At 40.2% G+C, this 21072-nt stretch overlaps 3 pseudogenes; all 3 read right to left on the bottom strand.

Annotated features, from left to right (window-relative positions):
• Window positions 1-976: 976 nt before the first annotated feature.
• On the bottom strand, window positions 977-14367 carry LOC138311724 (uncharacterized; annotated as a pseudogene).
• On the bottom strand, window positions 1209-2638 carry LOC138311728 (uncharacterized; annotated as a pseudogene).
• LOC138311727 (uncharacterized) lies at window positions 9227-10758 on the bottom strand (annotated as a pseudogene).
• Window positions 14368-21072: the final 6705 nt, after the last annotated feature.

Genomic DNA, 21072 nt, shown 5'->3' with positions numbered 1-21072 from the left:
GCCGTCTGAACTAGGGCTTGGTTACCAGCTCCCATTTCCTTGGTAGTCAGTCTTCTGGTAAGCACTGGTGTTGTTATTCCCTTGGTACAGGTGTGTTGGATTCTTTCCCTGATGTCTGTCCCTTATTTGTTGGTACATTACCAGGCTTGAAATAAGTTTGTCTTCTCAATCTTTCTCCTTTCATGTTGGCTTTTACTGTTGCAAGTAGCAGTGGTCAGTCTGTACTGGTCAGAAGTTCTCAGGACAAATTATGAATTTACGGTGATGTGTAAGTATTGTGATATACACAATCATTGTCGTATCAGAAACAATCATCAGTTGTGTTTCAGAAGCTGTGAGAGCCTTGTCATTTAAGATAAAAGCCCTACAGGGCACCCCCCCCCCCCCCTGCCTTTGGCACATAGGGTTAAGTGCTGTCTGTATACAAGTGTCTGTTAGTGAGGCCATGGGTGGTCATTTGCTGTGATTGGTCAATGGGAAGTCTTTACTGTTGTCTATAGATAATTTCTTGTCTCATCTGAGGATTATTAGTGCTTCTAAATAACATTGTAAAGATCATTTAAACTTCCAAAACTGTGGGAAAATTTTTCAAAAAATTGATTTAAGTTTGTTTAAAATTAAAGTTATAAACTTAATATGAAAAACAGCAGTTAACTGTAAACATTATATGCAGAAACTTATTGCAGATTTGATTTCAGTTTACAGAACTGAAATATGTCAGATTATTGAAAAAATCTGATATGTCATTTTCCTAACACATGTTAAGATAAATGTAAAAGTTGTTTTCACATTAATTGACAAGGATTTCAGTGTAAGGGGGGGTAATGAAATCGTCTCTATCTGCAATAATTCACTCAGTCTTAGAACATGAGTTAGAAGACTGACTTTTAATTCACCCCCCCTTACAAGTTTTGCCCAATTTAACACACATTAAAGCAAACACTACATAGAAATGGAGCTGGTAACCAAGCCTAGTTTCAGACGGCCTATCCCTGGTATCTGCTGACTCTGAAGACCGACCCTGTCCAACAAGGATCCTGCGTCCTGCATGCAGTCCACCAAAAGAGCCAGACTCTGAAATTCCTGAAATAGAAGGAAACCGAATTGTAGATGTTGTGCTAATGGTGGAGATGTGGAACAATGTGATAAGCCTCCATGCCTCACAGACAGACCAGAATTGCCAAGTACCAGACTTTAAAACTGGACACTGAGCGTAGGAGGGCCCTGGGATGGAGCTGTGCTGTAAAATGTGAGAAGTGTCAATACAGGTCACCACTGTACAAGCTGTACAGGGAAGCGGACTCGAACAAGCGCGGACCAAAGCCAGCCTTAATCAACAAGTACCTGCCCTCAGCTTTGTGTGGCCAGGCTGTCAGCACCAAAGGAGCCCGACTGATTTTAGGGCACCTGAATATACCAGCAGGAGCCAAGAGTGGAATGCAGCGCCAAGCAAACCAAGTGTCCAGAGATATTACAGCCTTGAATAAAATAGACATGTCAGAGAAGACCAAACTGGTGGTAGAAGCCAACACCCTGAGAGGAGACGAGTCACCGAGCACCATTGGACTAGCAGTAGATGGCCGATACAACAGCACAACATTTGGCAGTGCTAAGAAGCCCGGACTGAATGCCTCTCAGGGAATCAGCCTCGGTATCGAGACATGTACACCAAAAAAAGTACATACTGGGCCGTGCTCTGCACAACAAACTGTGCTGGACAGGTGCTTGGCTGAGAGGGAAAGGCTATGACGTCAAGTGTCCTGGTGGTCACCCTGACTGTACAGCCAACATCGAACGACATGACGGCCTTTCCGAGTATGCCATGGGAAAGGACATCGGAGACCAGCTTACCAGTCAGGGTGTGCTGATAAGATATGCTACGACAGATGGGGACGGAACGGGAGCCAAAGGCCTGGAGGAAGCCATGAAAGCCTTGCATCCAATGTGGAAAGTGGAGAGACTGGCTGACCCAACACACGTTGGCAGAGCACTGTTCCGGAAATGCAACAGTGCTAAGTTCAGCGAGTCCATGTTTCCAGGCCGTACCAGACAGATGAGAGCACATGTGCAGAAGATATTTTCACAAGACTTGAAAGCCAGAAGTAGTTTGGTTTTCAAGTCATTGATGAAAACACACAAGGGAGACATAGACACTATCACAAGCCTGTTACCCTCCGTGCTAGATGCCACTGTTTCGTGCTATGCTGGTGACTGTGCCAAATGCAAACAACATTCTGTAGTGTGCTCTGGAGATGACGGCGACAACTGGTGGCTACGTTCAATGTTCCTGAGTTCGAACCAGATACATCACCTTCAGATGACACCAGAAGACCAGAGTTTACTATTAGAGCTCCTCAAAATGAGACTCAGCACAGAAGCTGTCACATCAATGAGGCTAAACACATCGACCCAGAAGAATGAAGGCTGTCACCGGAGCATAAATGTGGCTCTACCAAAGCACCAGAACTTCGGGAGAAATGCAGAGGGAAGATTGGATAACACAATATTAACACTTAACAACACCGCAGGCATAGCCATACAGCAGAAAGTTCAATATTTTGGTGGTACTCTGTGTGGGGAGGTCAAGCACAAGCTCAATCAACTCAGCACAGAGGAAATCTATCAACGGGAATACCAATACAAACCAACGGTCCGAAAGAGAAGTCTGGCATCAGTAGCTGAACAGTATAAGGAACATGCAAAAAAGTCCAAGTCTGCTCGGAAGTCCGACTACAGGAAAGGCCAGCTGGATCCCACCATTCACCAATGCAGGGGAGACAATCAACCTCAGGATCACCAATACTGAGAAGGAGTGACAAAGAGAATTTATTAGAGACATTTTGGTTACAATAACATCTGAATTCTGAATTAACCAAAATATGTAACAAAAAATGTTACATATATATGACTACCTAAAGAGGGAACCTCCACGTGGTGGTAGTCGGACAATGTTGTGTCCTTGACACAATAGCTAATACCCTCAAATGACAAATAAATAAATAAACAATCAAATTTTCAAATCAAGCATACATTCCCTAAACCCCAAATGACCAGAACATACACCTGAATTTAAACAATGCTGTCTATTATTGTTAATATAATGTGGTTCAACACTAATATGGTCAGTGTTCACACATAAACTATTATGACACAGGTGTGAGCAATCAGCATCACTTTTCAAATTCAAATCTTTAAGAAACACAATAACTGCAAGCCTATGTGCATGCTTCTTCTTCCATTTCAAATCTACTGGGTCCTTAAATGAAATTAAGCCATATTTCCTGTTTTTTGTTAATGATCCTGTCCAAATCCTGCAGAGTCCATTTTCCTGGCTTATAGTTGAATTTTCAAACACTTTGTCCTGATACAATTTGAAAAAATCCTCCATTTTAACTTTTAAATTATGGTGTAGGAATACATAAAATTACAATATATGCTAATTAGATCCTAAATATAGCTGTCATTTGACATGAATCAAATAAAATAAAAACATTTTAAAATTTTAATTTTAATTTTAATTTTAAGTTAAATTTGTAATCATTTCTTAACAGAACTTTAACAGCTAGTAGGTCATATCTATTTGTACAAGTCTGCCAATTTTCAAGACATTTGGTTAAAAAATGTGGATCTGAGACAGAAAAATGTGAATTCTGAAGCTTTTCATCAGGACCGAGACCACAATTAACTCTGCTATATGTTTCATTGTAACGTTAAAATTCATAATAAATTCCCAAAATTTCGTTCACAAGTTTCCATCTAACCTGGTCAAGGTCAATATCCGAGGAACAAATTCTGAAAGTTTCAACCTAGCATGACCGGCATTTTCTCAAGATATCTGTCATCAAGTGTCACCATGTGCCAATTATATACATCCGGGTCATGGGTTGGGGTCAAAACAGGACTTTTTACACAGGATCCTGGAGCAATAAAAACATAAGAAAATTTAACATTTCACACTGTAACAGTTAAAATGACATATACACTACACATCTACATTAAATTTGTTGGCAAATACCAAGTTCACAGGGGCATGCTGCATGTTTTCATAAAATACATACATTTCTGAAGGGACTTCATTCGTGGGTACTGAAACCGGAAGTATGTAATTGTGGTCTCAGTCCTATTATAGGAGACTAAATTTTTGAAAAATATAAAATAGGTATTTTCATAAACTAGAAGCTATTTGCAACAACTCTGTGAAAACAGAATTACTCTAAGACAAATAGAACATGAGTTAGAGAGACTTTAATTACCCCCCCTTACACTGAGAATCCTTGCCCAATTTTACACACATTTACATTACATATTTCACTTAACATGTGTTAGGAAAAATGAAACAGATTTTTCAATAATTGACATATTTCAGTTCTGTAAACTGAAATCAAATCTGCAATAATTTCTGCATATAATGTTTACAGACTGGTTTTTCATATTAAGTTTTAACTTTAATTTAAAACAAACTTAAATCAATTTTTTGAAAAATTTCCCAAAGTTTTGAATTTAAATGAATATTTACAATGTTTTTAAGCACTAATAATCCTCAGATGAGACAAGAAATTATCTATAGACAACAGTAAAGACTTCCATTGACCAATCACAGCAAATGACCACCCATGGCCTCACTAACAGACACTTGTATACAGACAGCACTTAACCCTATGTGCCAAAGGCAGGGGGGGGGGGGTGCCCTGTAGGGCTTTTATCTTAAATGACAAGGCTCTCACAGCTTCTGAAACACAACTGATGATTGTTCTGATACAGACAATGATTGTGTATATCACAATATTTACACATCACCTAAATTCATTGTCCTGAGAACTTCTGACCAGTACAGACTGACCACTGCTACTTGCAACAGTAAAAGCCAACATGAAAGGAGAAAGATTGAGAAGACAAACTTATTTCAAGCCTGGTAATGTACCAACAAATAAGGGACAGACATCAGGGAAAGAATCCAACACACCTGTACCAAGGGAAACAACACCAGTGCTTACCAGAAGACTGACTACCAAGGAAATGGAGCTGGTAACCAAGCCTAGTTCAGACGGCCTATCCCTGGTATCTGCTGACTCTGAAGACCGACCCTGTCCAACAAGGATCCTGCGTCCTGCATGCAGTCCACCAAAAGAGCCAGACTCTGAAATTCCTGAAATAGAAGGAAACCGAATTGTAGATGTTGTGCTAATGGTGGAGATGTGGAACAATGTGATAAGCCTCCATGCCTCACAGACAGACCAGAATTGCCAAGTACCAGACTTTAAACTGGACACTGAGCGTAGGAGGGCCCTGGGATGGAGCTGTGCTGTAAAATGTGAGAAGTGTCAATTCAGGTCACCACTGTACAAGCTGTACAGGGAAGCGGACTCGAACAAGCGCGGACCAAAGCCAGCCTTAATCAACAAGTACCTGCCCTCAGCTTTGTGTGGCCAGGCTGTCAGCACCAAAGGAGCCCGACTGATTTTAGGGCACCTGAATATACCAGCAGGAGCCAAGAGTGGAATGCAGCGCCAATCAAACCAAGTGTCCAGAGATATTACAGCCTTGAATAAAAATATGTCAGAGAAGACCAAACTGGTGGTAGAAGCCAACACCCTGAGAGGAGACGAGTCGCCGAGCACCATTGGACTAGCAGTAGATGGCCAATACAACAGCACAACATTTGGCAGTGCTAAGAAGCCCGGACTGAATGCCTCTCAGGGAATCAGCCTCGGTATCGAGACATGTACACCAAAAAAGTACATACTGGGCCGTGCTCTGCACAACAAACTGTGCTGGACAGGTGCTTGGCTGAGAGGGAAAGGCTATGACGTCAAGTGTCCTGGTGGTCACCCTGACTGTACAGCCAACATCGAACGACATGACGGCCTTTCCGAGTATGCCATGGGAAAGGACATCGGAGACCAGCTTACCAGTCAGGGTGTGCTGATAAGATATGCTACGACAGATGGGGACGGAACGGGAGCCAAAGGCCTGGAGGAAGCCATGAAAGCCTTGCATCCAATGTGGAAAGTGGAGAGACTGGCTGACCCAACACACGTTGGCAGAGCACTGTTCCGGAAATGCAACAGTGCTAAGTTCAGCGAGTCCATGTTTCCAGGCCGTACCAGACAGATGAGAGCACATGTGCAGAAGATATTTTCACAAGACTTGAAAGCCAGAAGTAGTTTGGTTTTCAAGTCATTGATGAAAACACACAAGGGAGACATAGACACTATCACAAGCCTGTTACCCTCCGTGCTAGATGCCACTGTTTCGTGCTATGCTGGTGACTGTGCCAAATGCAAACAACATTCTGTAGTGTGCTCTGGAGATGACGGCGACAACTGGTGGCTACGTTCAATGTTCCTGAGTTCGAACCAGATACATCACCTTCAGATGACACCAGAAGACCAGAGTTTACTATTAGAGCTCCTCAAAATGAGACTCAGCACAGAAGCTGTCACATCAATGAGGCTAAACACATCGACCCAGAAGAATGAAGGCTGTCACCGGAGCATAAATGTGGCTCTACCAAAGCACCAGAACTTCGGGAGAAATGCAGAGGGAAGATTGGATAACACAATATTAACACTTAACAACACCGCAGGCATAGCCATACAGCAGAAAGTTCAATATTTTGGTGGTACTCTGTGTGGGGAGGTCAAGCACAAGCTCAATCAACTCAGCACAGAGGAAATCTATCAACGGGAATACCAATACAAACCAACGGTCCGAAAGAGAAGTCTGGCATCAGTAGCTGAACAGTATAAGGAACATGCAAAAAAGTCCAAGTCTGCTCGGAAGTCCGACTACAGGAAAGGCCAGCTGGATCCCACCATTCACCAATGCAGGGGAGACAATCAACCTCAGGATCACCAATACTGAGAAGGAGTGACAAAGAGAATTTATTAGAGACATTTTGGTTACAATAACATCTGAATTCTGAATTAACCAAAATATGTAACAAAAAATGTTACATATATATGACTACCTAAAGAGGGAACCTCCACGTGGTGGTAGTCGGACAATGTTGTGTCCTTGACACAATAGCTAATACCCTCAAATGACAAATAAATAAATAAACAATCAAATTTTCAAATCAAGCATACATTCCCTAAACCCCAAATGACCAGAACATACACCTGAATTTAAACAATGCTGTCTATTATTGTTAATATAATGTGGTTCAACACTAATATGGTCAGTGTTCACACATAAACTATTATGACACAGGTGTGAGCAATCAGCATCACTTTTCAAATTCAAATCTTTAAGAAACACAATAACTGCAAGCCTATGTGCATGCTTCTTCTTCCATTTCAAATCTACTGGGTCCTTAAATGAAATTAAGCCATATTTCCTGTTTTTTTGTTAATGATCCTGTCCAAATCCTGCAGAGTCCATTTTCCTGGCTTATAGTTGAATTTTCAAACACTTTGTCCTGATACAATTTGAAAAAATCCTCCATTTTAACTTTTAAATTATGGTGTAGGAATACATAAAATTACAAAATATGCTAATTAGATCCTAAATATAGCTGTCATTTGACATGAATCAAATAAAATAAAAACATTTTAAAATTTTAATTTTAATTTTAATTTTAAGTTAAATTTGTAATCATTTCTTAACAGAACTTTAACAGCTAGTAGGTCATATCTATTTGTACAAGTCTGCCAATTTTCAAGACATTTGGTTAAAAAATGTGGATCTGAGACAGAAAAATGTGAATTCTGAAGCTTTTCATTAAGGACCGAGACCACAATTAACTCTGCTATATGTTTCATTGTAACGTTAAAATTCATAATAAATTCCCAAAATTTCGTTCACAAGTTTCCATCTAACTTGGTCAAGGTCAATATCCGAGGAACAAATTCTGAAAGTTTCAACCTAGCATGACCGGCATTTTCTCAAGATATCTGTCATCAAGTGTCACCATGTGCCAATTATATACATCCGGGTCATGGGTTGGGGTCAAAACAGGACTTTTTACACAGGATCCTGGAGCAATAAAAACATAAGAAAATTCAGTATTTTACACTATAACAGTTAATTTGACATATACACTACACATCTACATTAAATTTGTTGGCAAATACCAAGTTCACAGGGGCATGCTGCATGTTTTCATAAAATACATACATTTCTGAAGGGACTTCATTCGTGGGTACTGAAACCGGAAGTATGTAATTGTGGTCTCAGTCCTATTATAGGAGACTAAATTTTTGAAAAATATAAAATAGGTATTTTCATAAACTAGAAGCTATTTGCAACAACTCTGTGAAAACAGAATTACTCTAAGACAAATAGAACATGAGTTAGAGAGACTTTAATTACCCCCCCTTACACTGAGAATCCTTGCCCAATTTTACACACATTTACATTACATATTTCACTTAACATGTGTTAGGAAAAATGAAACAGATTTTTCAATAATTGACATATTTCAGTTCTGTAAACTGAAATCAAATCTGCAATAATTTCTGCATATAATGTTTACAGACTGGTTTTTCATATTAAGTTTTAACTTTAATTTAAAACAAACTTAAATCAATTTTTTGAAAAATTTCCCAAAGTTTTGAATTTAAATGAATATTTACAATGTTTTTAAGCACTAATAATCCTCAGATGAGACAAGAAATTATCTATAGACAACAGTAAAGACTTCCATTGACCAATCACAGCAAATGACCACCCATGGCCTCACTAACAGACACTTGTATACAGACAGCACTTAACCCTATGTGCCAAAGGCAGGGGGGGGGGGTGCCCTGTAGGGCTTTTATCTTAAATGACAAGGCTCTCACAGCTTCTGAAACACAACTGATGATTGTTCTGATACAGACAATGATTGTGTATATCACAATATTTACACATCACCTAAATTCATTGTCCTGAGAACTTCTGACCAGTACAGACTGACCACTGCTACTTGCAACAGTAAAAGCCAACATGAAAGGAGAAAGATTGAGAAGACAAACTTATTTCAAGCCTGGTAATGTACCAACAAATAAGGGACAGACATCAGGGAAAGAATCCAACACACCTGTACCAAGGGAAACAACACCAGTGCTTACCAGAAGACTGACTACCAAGGAAATGGAGCTGGTAACCAAGCCTAGTTCAGACGGCCTATCCCTGGTATCTGCTGACTCTGAAGACCGACCCTGTCCAACAAGGATCCTGCGTCCTGCATGCAGTCCACCAAAAGAGCCAGACTCTGAAATTCCTGAAATAGAAGGAAACCGAATTGTAGATGTTGTGCTAATGGTGGAGATGTGGAACAATGTGATAAGCCTCCATGCCTCACAGACAGACCAGAATTGCCAAGTACCAGACTTTAAACTGGACACTGAGCGTAGGAGGGCCCTGGGATGGAGCTGTGCTGTAAAATGTGAGAAGTGTCAATACAGGTCACCACTGTACAAGCTGTACAGGGAAGCGGACTCGAACAAGCGCGGACCAAAGCCAGCCTTAATCAACAAGTACCTGCCCTCAGCTTTGTGTGGCCAGGCTGTCAGCACCAAAGGAGCCCGACTGATTTTAGGGCACCTGAATATACCAGCAGGAGCCAAGAGTGGAATGCAGCGCCAAGCAAACCAAGTGTCCAGAGATATTACAGCCTTGAATAAAATAGACATGTCAGAGAAGACCAAACTGGTGGTAGAAGCCAACACCCTGAGAGGAGACGAGTCACCGAGCACCATTGGACTAGCAGTAGATGGCCGATACAACAGCACAACATTTGGCAGTGCTAAGAAGCCCGGACTGAATGCCTCTCAGGGAATCAGCCTCGGTATCGAGACATGTACACCAAAAAAGTACATACTGGGCCGTGCTCTGCACAACAAACTGTGCTGGACAGGTGCTTGGCTGAGAGGGAAAGGCTATGACGTCAAGTGTCCTGGTGGTCACCCTGACTGTACAGCCAACATCGAACGACATGACGGCCTTTCCGAGTATGCCATGGGAAAGGACATCGGAGACCAGCTTACCAGTCAGGGTGTGCTGATAAGATATGCTACGACAGATGGGGACGGAACGGGAGCCAAAGGCCTGGAGGAAGCCATGAAAGCCTTGCATCCAATGTGGAAAGTGGAGAGACTGGCTGACCCAACACACGTTGGCAGAGCACTGTTCCGGAAATGCAACAGTGCTAAGTTCAGCGAGTCCATGTTTCCAGGCCGTACCAGACAGATGAGAGCACATGTGCAGAAGATATTTTCACAAGACTTGAAAGCCAGAAGTAGTTTGGTTTTCAAGTCATTGATGAAAACACACAAGGGAGACATAGACACTATCACAAGCCTGTTACCCTCCGTGCTAGATGCCACTGTTTCGTGCTATGCTGGTGACTGTGCCAAATGCAAACAACATTCTGTAGTGTGCTCTGGAGATGACGGCGACAACTGGTGGCTACGTTCAATGTTCCTGAGTTCGAACCAGATACATCACCTTCAGATGACACCAGAAGACCAGAGTTTACTATTAGAGCTCCTCAAAATGAGACTCAGCACAGAAGCTGTCACATCAATGAGGCTAAACACATCGACCCAGAAGAATGAAGGCTGTCACCGGAGCATAAATGTGGCTCTACCAAAGCACCAGAACTTCGGGAGAAATGCAGAGGGAAGATTGGATAACACAATATTAACACTTAACAACACCGCAGGCATAGCCATACAGCAGAAAGTTCAATATTTTGGTGGTACTCTGTGTGGGGAGGTCAAGCACAAGCTCAATCAACTCAGCACAGAGGAAATCTATCAACGGGAATACCAATACAAACCAACGGTCCGAAAGAGAAGTCTGGCATCAGTAGCTGAACAGTATAAGGAACATGCAAAAAAGTCCAAGTCTGCTCGGAAGTCCGACTACAGGAAAGGCCAGCTGGATCCCACCATTCACCAATGCAGGGGAGACAATCAACCTCAGGATCACCAATACTGAGAAGGAGTGACAAAGAGAATTTATTAGAGACATTTTGGTTACAATAACATCTGAATTCTGAATTAACCAAAATATGTAACAAAAAATGTTACATATATATGACTACCTAAAGAGGGAACCTCCACGTGGTGGTAGTCGGACAATGTTGTGTCCTTGACACAATAGCTAATACCCTCAAATGACAAATAAATAAATAAACAATCAAATTTTCAAATCAAGCATACATTCCCTAAACCCCAAATGACCAGAACATACACCTGAATTTAAACAATGCTGTCTATTATTGTTAATATAATGTGGTTCAACACTAATATGGTCAGTGTTCACACATAAACTATTATGACACAGGTGTGAGCAATCAGCATCACTTTTCAAATTCAAATCTTTAAGAAACACAATAACTGCAAGCCTATGTGCATGCTTCTTCTTCCATTTCAAATCTACTGGGTCCTTAAATGAAATTAAGCCATATTTCCTGTTTTTTTGTTAATGATCCTGTCCAAATCCTGCAGAGTCCATTTTCCTGGCTTATAGTTGAATTTTCAAACACTTTGTCCTGATACAATTTGAAAAAATCCTCCATTTTAACTTTTAAATTATGGTGTAGGAATACATAAAATTACAATATATGCTAATTAGATCCTAAATATAGCTGTCATTTGACATGAATCAAATAAAATAAAAACATTTTAAAATTTTAATTTTAATTAAAATTTTAAGTTAAATTTGTAATCATTTCTTAACAGAACTTTAACAGCTAGTAGGTCATATCTATTTGTACAAGTCTGCCAATTTTCAAGACATTTGGTTAAAAAATGTGGATCTGAGACAGAAAAATGTGAATTCTGAAGCTTTTCATTAAGGACCGAGACCACAATTAACTCTGCTATATGTTTCATTGTAACGTTAAAATTCATAATAAATTCCCAAAATTTCGTTGACAAGTTTCCATCTAACCTGGTCAAGGTCAATATCCGAGGAACAAATTCTGAAAGTTTCAACCTAGCATGACCGGCATTTTCTCAAGATATCTGTCATCAAGTGTCACCATGTGCCAATTATATACATCCGGGTCAGGGGTTGGGGTCAAAAAAGGACTTTTTACACAGGATCCTGGAGCAATAAAAACATAAGAAAATTCAATATTTTACACTATAACAGTTAAAATGACATATACACTACACATCTACATTAAATTTGTTGGCAAATACCAAGTTCACAGGGGCATGCTGCATGTTTTCATAAAATACATACATTTCTGAAGGGACTTCATTCGTGGGTACTGAAACCGGAAGTATGTAATTGTGGTCTCAGTCCTATTATAGGAGACTAAATTTTTGAAAAATATAAAATAGGTATTTTCATAAACTAGAAGCTATTTGCAACAACTCTGTGAAAACAGAATTACTCTAAGACAAATAGAACATGAGTTAGAGAGACTTTAATTACCCCCCCTTACACTGAGAATCCTTGCCCAATTTTACACACATTTACATTACATATTTCACTTAACATGTGTTAGGAAAAATGAAACAGATTTTTCAATAATTGACATATTTCAGTTCTGTAAACTGAAATCAAATCTGCAATAATTTCTGCATATAATGTTTACAGACTGGTTTTTCATATTAAGTTTTAACTTTAATTTAAAACAAACTTAAATCAATTTTTTGAAAAAATTCCCAAAGTTTTGAATTTAAATGAATATTTACAATGTTTTTAAGCACTAATAATCCTCAGATGAAACAAGAAATTATCTATAGACAACAGTAAAGACTTCCATTGACCAATCACAGCAAATGACCACCCATGGCCTCACTAACAGACACTTGTATACAGACAGCACTTAACCCTATGTGCCAAAGGCAGGGGGGGGGGTGCCCTGTAGGGCTTTTATCTTAAATGACAAGGCTCTCACAGCTTCTGAAACACAACTGATGATTGTTCTGATACAGACAATGATTGTGTATATCACAATATTTACACATCACCTAAATTCATTGTCCTGAGAACTTCTGACCAGTACAGACTGACCACTGCTACTTGCAACAGTAAAAGCCAACATGAAAGGAGAAAGATTGAGAAGACAAACTTATTTCAAGCCTGGTAATGTACCAACAAATAAGGGACAGACATCAGGGAAAGAATCCAACACACCTGTACCAAGGGAAACAACACCAGTGCTTACCAGAAGACTGACTACCAAGGAAATGGAGCTGGTAACCAAGCCTAGTTCAGACGGCCTATCCCTGGTATCTGCTGACTCTGAAGACCGACCCTGTCCAACAAGGATCCTGCGTCCTGCATGCAGTCCACCAAAAGAGCCAGACTCTGAAATTCCTGAAATAGAAGGAAACCGAATTGTAGATGTTGTGCTAATGGTGGAGATGTGGAACAATGTGATAAGCCTCCATGCCTCACAGACAGACCAGAATTGCCAAGTACCAGACTTTAAACTGGACACTGAGCGTAGGAGGGCCCTGGGATGGAGCTGTGCTGTAAAATGTGAGAAGTGTCAATACAGGTCACCACTGTACAAGCTGTACAGGGAAGCGGACTCGAACAAGCGCGGACCAAAGCCAGCCTTAATCAACAAGTACCTGCCCTCAGCTTTGTGTGGCCAGGCTGTCAGCACCAAAGGAGCCCGACTGATTTTAGGGCACCTGAATATACCAGCAGGAGCCAAGAGTGGAATGCAGCGCCAAGCAAACCAAGTGTCCAGAGATATTACAGCCTTGAATAAAATAGACATGTCAGAGAAGACCAAACTGGTGGTAGAAGCCAACACCCTGAGAGGAGACGAGTCACCGAGCACCATTGGACTAGCAGTAGATGGCCGATACAACAGCACAACATTTGGCAGTGCTAAGAAGCCCGGACTGAATGCCTCTCAGGGAATCAGCCTCGGTATCGAGACATGTACACCAAAAAAGTACATACTGGGCCGTGCTCTGCACAACAAACTGTGCTGGACAGGTGCTTGGCTGAGAGGGAAAGGCTATGACGTCAAGTGTCCTGGTGGTCACCCTGACTGTACAGCCAACATCGAACGACATGACGGCCTTTCCGAGTATGCCATGGGAAAGGACATCGGAGACCAGCTTACCAGTCAGGGTGTGCTGATAAGATATGCTACGACAGATGGGGACGGAACGGGAGCCAAAGGCCTGGAGGAAGCCATGAAAGCCTTGCATCCAATGTGGAAAGTGGAGAGACTGGCTGACCCAACACACGTTGGCAGAGCACTGTTCCGGAAATGCAACAGTGCTAAGTTCAGCGAGTCCATGTTTCCAGGCCGTACCAGACAGATGAGAGCACATGTGCAGAAGATATTTTCACAAGACTTGAAAGCCAGAAGTAGTTTGGTTTTCAAGTCATTGATGAAAACACACAAGGGAGACATAGACACTATCACAAGCCTGTTACCCTCCGTGCTAGATGCCACTGTTTCGTGCTATGTGCTGGTGACTGTGCCAAATGCAAACAACATTCTGTAGTGTGCTCTGGAGATGACGGCGACAACTGGTGGCTACGTTCAATGTTCCTGAGTTCGAACCAGATACATCACCTTCAGATGACACCAGAAGACCAGAGTTTACTATTAGAGCTCCTCAAAATGAGACTCAGCACAGAAGCTGTCACATCAATGAGGCTAAACACATCGACCCAGAAGAATGAAGGCTGTCACCGGAGCATAAATGTGGCTCTACCAAAGCACCAGAACTTCGGGAGAAATGCAGAGGGAAGATTGGATAACACAATATTAACACTTAACAACACCGCAGGCATAGCCATACAGCAGAAAGTTCAATATTTTGGTGGTACTCTGTGTGGGGAGGTCAAGCACAAGCTCAATCAACTCAGCACAGAGGAAATCTATCAACGGGAATACCAATACAAACCAACGGTCCGAAAGAGAAGTCTGGCATCAGTAGCTGAACAGTATAAGGAACATGCAAAAAAGTCCAAGTCTGCTCGGAAGTCCGACTACAGGAAAGGCCAGCTGGATCCCACCATTCACCAATGCAGGGGAGACAATCAACCTCAGGATCACCAATACTGAGAAGGAGTGACAAAGAGAATTTATTAGAGACATTTTGGTTACAATAACATCTGAATTCTGAATTAACCAAAATATGTAACAAAAAATGTTACATATATATGACTACCTAAAGAGGGAACCTCCACGTGGTGGTAGTCGGACAATGTTGTGTCCTTGACACAATAGCTAATACCCTCAAATGACAAATAAATAAATAAACAATCAAATTTTCAAATCAAGCATACATTCCCTAAACCCCAAATGACCAGAACATACACCTGAATTTAAACAATGCTGTCTATTATTGTTAATATAATGTGGTTCAACACTAATATGGTCAGTGTTCACACATAAACTATTATGACACAGGTGTGAGCAATCAGCATCACTTTTCAAATTCAAATCTTTAAGAAACACAATAACTGCAAGCCTATGTGCATGCTTCTTCTTCCATTTCAAATCTACTGGGTCCTTAAATGAAATTAAGCCATATTTCCTGTTTTTTGTTAATGATCCTGTCCAAATCCTGCAGAGTCCATTTTCCTGGCTTATAGTTGAATTTTCAAACACTTTGTCCTGATACAATTTGAAAAAATCCTCCATTTTAACTTTTAAATTATGGTGTAGGAATACATAAAATTACAATATATGCTAATTAGATCCTAAATATAGCTGTCATTTGACATGAATCAAATAAAATAAAAACATTTTAAAATTTTAATTTTAATTTTAATTTTAAGTTAAATTTGTAATCATTTCTTAACAGAACTTTAACAGCTAGTAGGTCATATCTATTTGTACAAGTCTGCCAATTGTCAAGACATTTGGTTAAAAAATGTGGATCTGAGACAGAAAAATGTGAATTCTGAAGCTTTTCATTAAGGACCGAGACCACAATTAACTCTGCTATATGTTTCATTGTAACGTTAAAATTCATAGTAAATTCCCAAAATTTCGTTGACAAGTTTCCATCTAACCTGGTCAAGGTCAATATCCGAGGAACAAATTCTGAAAGTTTCAACCTAACATGACCGGCATTTTCTCAAGATATCTGTCATCAAGTGTCACCATGTGCCAATTATATACATCCGGGTCATGGGTTGGGGTCAAAACAGGACTTTTTACACAGGATCCTGGAGCAATAAAAAACATAAGAAAATTCAGTATTTTACACTATAACAGTTAAAATGACATATACACTACACATCTACATTAAATTTGTTGGCAAATACCAAGTTCACAGGGGCATGCTGCATGTTTTCATAAAATACATACATTTCTGAAGGGACTTCATTCGTGGGTACTGAAACCGGAAGTATGTAATTGTGGTCTCAGTCCTATTATAGGAGACTAAATTTTTGAAAAATATAAAATAGGTATTTTCATAAACTAGAAGCTATTTGCAACAACTCTGTGAAAACAGAATTACTCTAAGACAAATAGAACATGAGTTAGAGAGACTTTAATTACCCCCCCCTTACACTGAGAATCCTTGCCCAATTTTACACACATTTACATTACATATTTCACTTAACATGTGTTAGGAAAAATGAAACAGATTTTTCAATAATTGACATATTTCAGTTCTGTAAACTGAAATCAAATCTGCAATAATTTCTGCATATAATGTTTACAGACTGGTTTTTCATATTAAGTTTTAACTTTAATTTAAAACAAACTTAAATCAATTTTTTGAAAAATTTCCCAAAGTTTTGAATTTAAATGAATATTTACAATGTTTTTAAGCACTAATAATCCTCAGATGAGACAAGAAATTATCTATAGACAACAGTAAAGACTTCCATTGACCAATCACAGCAAATGACCACCCATGGCCTCACTAACAGACACTTGTATACAGACAGCACTTAACCCTATGTGCCAAAGGCAGGGGGGGTGCCCTGTAGGGCTTTTATCTTAAATGACAAGGCTCTCACAGCTTCTGAAACACAACTGATGATTGTTCTGATACAGACAATGATTGTGTATATCACAATATTTACACATCACCTAAATTCATTGTCCTGAGAACTTCTGACCAGTACAGACTGACCACTGCTACTTGCAACAGTAAAAGCCAACATGAAAGGAGAAAGATTGAGAAGACAAACTTATTTCAAGCCTGGTAATGTACCAACAAATAAGGGACAGACATCAGGGAAAGAATCCAACACACCTGTACCAAGGGAAACAACACCAGTGCTTACCAGAAGACTGACTACCAAGGAAATGGAGCTGGTAACCAAGCCTAGTTCAGACGGCCTATCCCTGGTATCTGCTGACTCTGAAGACCGACCCTGTCCAACAAGGATCCTGCGTCCTGCATGCAGTCCACCAAAAGAGCCAGACTCTGAAATTCCTGAAATAGAAGGAAACCGAATTGTAGATGTTGTGCTAATGGTGGAGATGTGGAACAATGTGATAAGCCTCCATGCCTCACAGACAGACCAGAATTGCCAAGTACCAGACTTTAAACTGGACACTGAGCGTAGGAGGGCCCTGGGATGGAGCTGTGCTGTAAAATGTGAGAAGTGTCAATACAGGTCACCACTGTACAAGCTGTACAGGGAAGCGGACTCGAACAAGCGCGGACCAAAGCCAGCCTTAATCAACAAGTACCTGCCCTCAGCTTTGTGTGGCCAGGCTGTCAGCACCAAAGGAGCCCGACTGATTTTAGGGCACCTGAATATACCAGCAGGAGCCAAGAGTGGAATGCAGCGCCAAGCAAACCAAGTGTCCAGAGATATTACAGCCTTGAATAAAATAGACATGTCAGAGAAGACCAAACTGGTGGTAGAAGCCAACACCCTGAGAGGAGACGAGTCACCGAGCACCATTGGACTAGCAGTAGATGGCCGATACAACAGCACAACATTTGGCAGTGCTAAGAAGCCCGGACTGAATGCCTCTCAGGGAATCAGCCTCGGTATCGAGACATGTACACCAAAAAAGTACATACTGGGCCGTGCTCTGCACAACAAACTGTGCTGGACAGGTGCTTGGCTGAGAGGGAAAGGCTATGACGTCAAGTGTCCTGGTGGTCACCCTGACTGTACAGCCAACATCGAACGACATGACGGCCTTTCCGAGTATGCCATGGGAAAGGACATCGGAGACCAGCTTACCAGTCAGGGTGTGCTGATAAGATATGCTACGACAGATGGGGACGGAACGGGAGCCAAAGGCCTGGAGGAAGCCATGAAAGCCTTGCATCCAATGTGGAAAGTGGAGAGACTGGCTGACCCAACACACGTTGGCAGAGCACTGTTCCGGAAATGCAACAGTGCTAAGTTCAGCGAGTCCATGTTTCCAGGCCGTACCAGACAGATGAGAGCACATGTGCAGAAGATATTTTCACAAGACTTGAAAGCCAGAAGTAGTTTGGTTTTCAAGTCATTGATGAAAACACACAAGGGAGACATAGACACTATCACAAGCCTGTTACCCTCCGTGCTAGATGCCACTGTTTCGTGCTATGCTGGTGACTGTGCCAAATGCAAACAACATTCTGTAGTGTGCTCTGGAGATGACGGCGACAACTGGTGGCTACGTTCAATGTTCCTGAGTTCGAACCAGATACATCACCTTCAGATGACACCAGAAGACCAGAGTTTACTATTAGAGCTCCTCAAAATGAGACTCAGCACAGAAGCTGTCACATCAATGAGGCTAAACACATCGACCCAGAAGAATGAAGGCTGTCACCGGAGCATAAATGTGGCTCTACCAAAGCACCAGAACTTCGGGAGAAATGCAGAGGGAAGATTGGATAACACAATATTAACACTTAACAACACCGCAGGCATAGCCATACAGCAGAAAGTTCAATATTTTGGTGGTACTCTGTGTGGGGAGGTCAAGCACAAGCTCAATCAACTCAGCACAGAGGAAATCTATCAACGGGAATACCAATACAAACCAACGGTCCGAAAGAGAAGTCTGGCATCAGTAGCTGAACAGTATAAGGAACATGCAAAAAAGTCCAAGTCTGCTCGGAAGTCCGACTACAGGAAAGGCCAGCTGGATCCCACCATTCACCAATGCAGGGGAGACAATCAACCTCAGGATCACCAATACTGAGAAGGAGTGACAAAGAGAATTTATTAGAGACATTTTGGTTACAATAACATCTGAATTCTGAATTAACCAAAATATGTAACAAAAAATGTTACATATATATGACTACCTAAAGAGGGAACCTCCACGTGGTGGTAGTCGGACAATGTTGTGTCCTTGACACAATAGCTAATACCCTCAAATGACAAATAAATAAATAAACAATCAAATTTTCAAATCAAGCATACATTCCCTAAACCCCAAATGACCAGAACATACACCTGAATTTAAACAATGCTGTCTATTATTGTTAATATAATGTGGTTCAACACTAATATGGTCAGTGTTCACACATAAACTATTATGACACAGGTGTGAGCAATCAGCATCACTTTTCAAATTCAAATCTTTAAGAAACACAATAACTGCAAGCCTATGTGCATGCTTCTTCTTCCATTTCAAATCTACTGGGTCCTTAAATGAAATTAAGCCATATTTCCTGTTTTTTGTTAATGATCCTGTCCAAATCCTGCAGAGTCCATTTTCCTGGCTTATAGTTGAATTTTCAAACACTTTGTCCTGATACAATTTGAAAAAATCCTCCATTTTAACTTTTAAATTATGGTGTAGGAATACATAAAATTACAATATATGCTAATTAGATCCTAAATATAGCTGTCATTTGACATGAATCAAATAAAATAAAAACATTTTAAAATTTTAATTTTAATTTTAATTTTAAGTTAAATTTGTAATCATTTCTTAACAGAACTTTAACAGCTAGTAGGTCATATCTATTTGTACAAGTCTGCCAATTTTCAAGACATTTGGTTAAAAAATGTGGATCTGAGACAGAAAAATGTGAATTCTGAAGCTTTTCATCAGGACCGAGACCACAATTAACTCTGCTATATGTTTCATTGTAACGTTAAAATTCATAATAAATTCCCAAAATTTCGTTCACAAGTTTCCATCTAACTTGGTCAAGGTCAATATCCGAGGAACAAATTCTGAAAGTTTCAACCTAGCATGACCGGCATTTTCTCAAGATATCTGTCATCAAGTGTCACCATGTGCCAATTATATACATCCGGGTCATGTGTTGGGGTCAAAACAGGACTTTTTACACAGGATCCTGGAGCAATAAAAACATAAGAAAATTCAATATTTCACACTATAACAGTTAAAATGACATATACACTACACATCTACATTAAATTTGTTGGCAAATACCAAGTTCACAGGGGCATGCTGCATGTTTTCATAAAATACATACATTTCTGAAGGGACTTCATTCGGGGTACTGAAACCGGAAGTATGTAATTGTGGTCTCAGTCCTATTATAGGAGACTAAATTTTTGAAAAATATAAAATAGGTATTTTTCATAAACTAGAAGCTATTTGCAACAACTCTGTGAAAACAGAATTACTCTAAGACAAATAGAACATGAGTTAGAGAGACTTTAATTACCCCCCCCTTACACTGAGAATCCTTGCCCAATTTTACACACATTTACATTACATATTTCACTTAACATGTGTTAGGAAAAATGAAACAGATTTTTCAATAATTGACATATTTCAGTTCTGTAAACTGAAATCAAATCTGCAATAATTTCTGCATATAATGTTTACAGACTGGTTTTTCATATTAAGTTTTAACTTTAATTTAAAACAAACTTAAAACAATTTTTTGAAAAATTTCCCAAAGTTTTGAATTTAAATGAATATTTACAATGTTTTTAAGCACTAATAATCCTCAGATGAGACAAGAAATTATCTATAGACAACAGTAAAGACTTCCATTGACCAATCACAGCAAATGACCACCCATGGCCTCACTAACAGACACTTGTATACAGACAGCACTTAACCCTATGTGCCAAAGGCAGGGGGGTGCCCTGTAGGGCTTTTATCTTAAATGACAAAGGCTCTCACAGCTTCTGAAACACAACTGATGATTGTTCTGATACAGACAATGATTGTGTATATCACAATATTTACACATCACCTAAATTCATTGTCCTGAGAACTTCTGACCAGTACAG

Source organism: Argopecten irradians, unplaced genomic scaffold, assembly GCF_041381155.1.
Source record: "Argopecten irradians isolate NY unplaced genomic scaffold, Ai_NY scaffold_0095, whole genome shotgun sequence".
NCBI lineage: Eukaryota > Metazoa > Mollusca > Bivalvia > Pectinida > Pectinidae > Argopecten > Argopecten irradians.
This window is presented reverse-complemented; position numbering and strand designations above follow the sequence as displayed.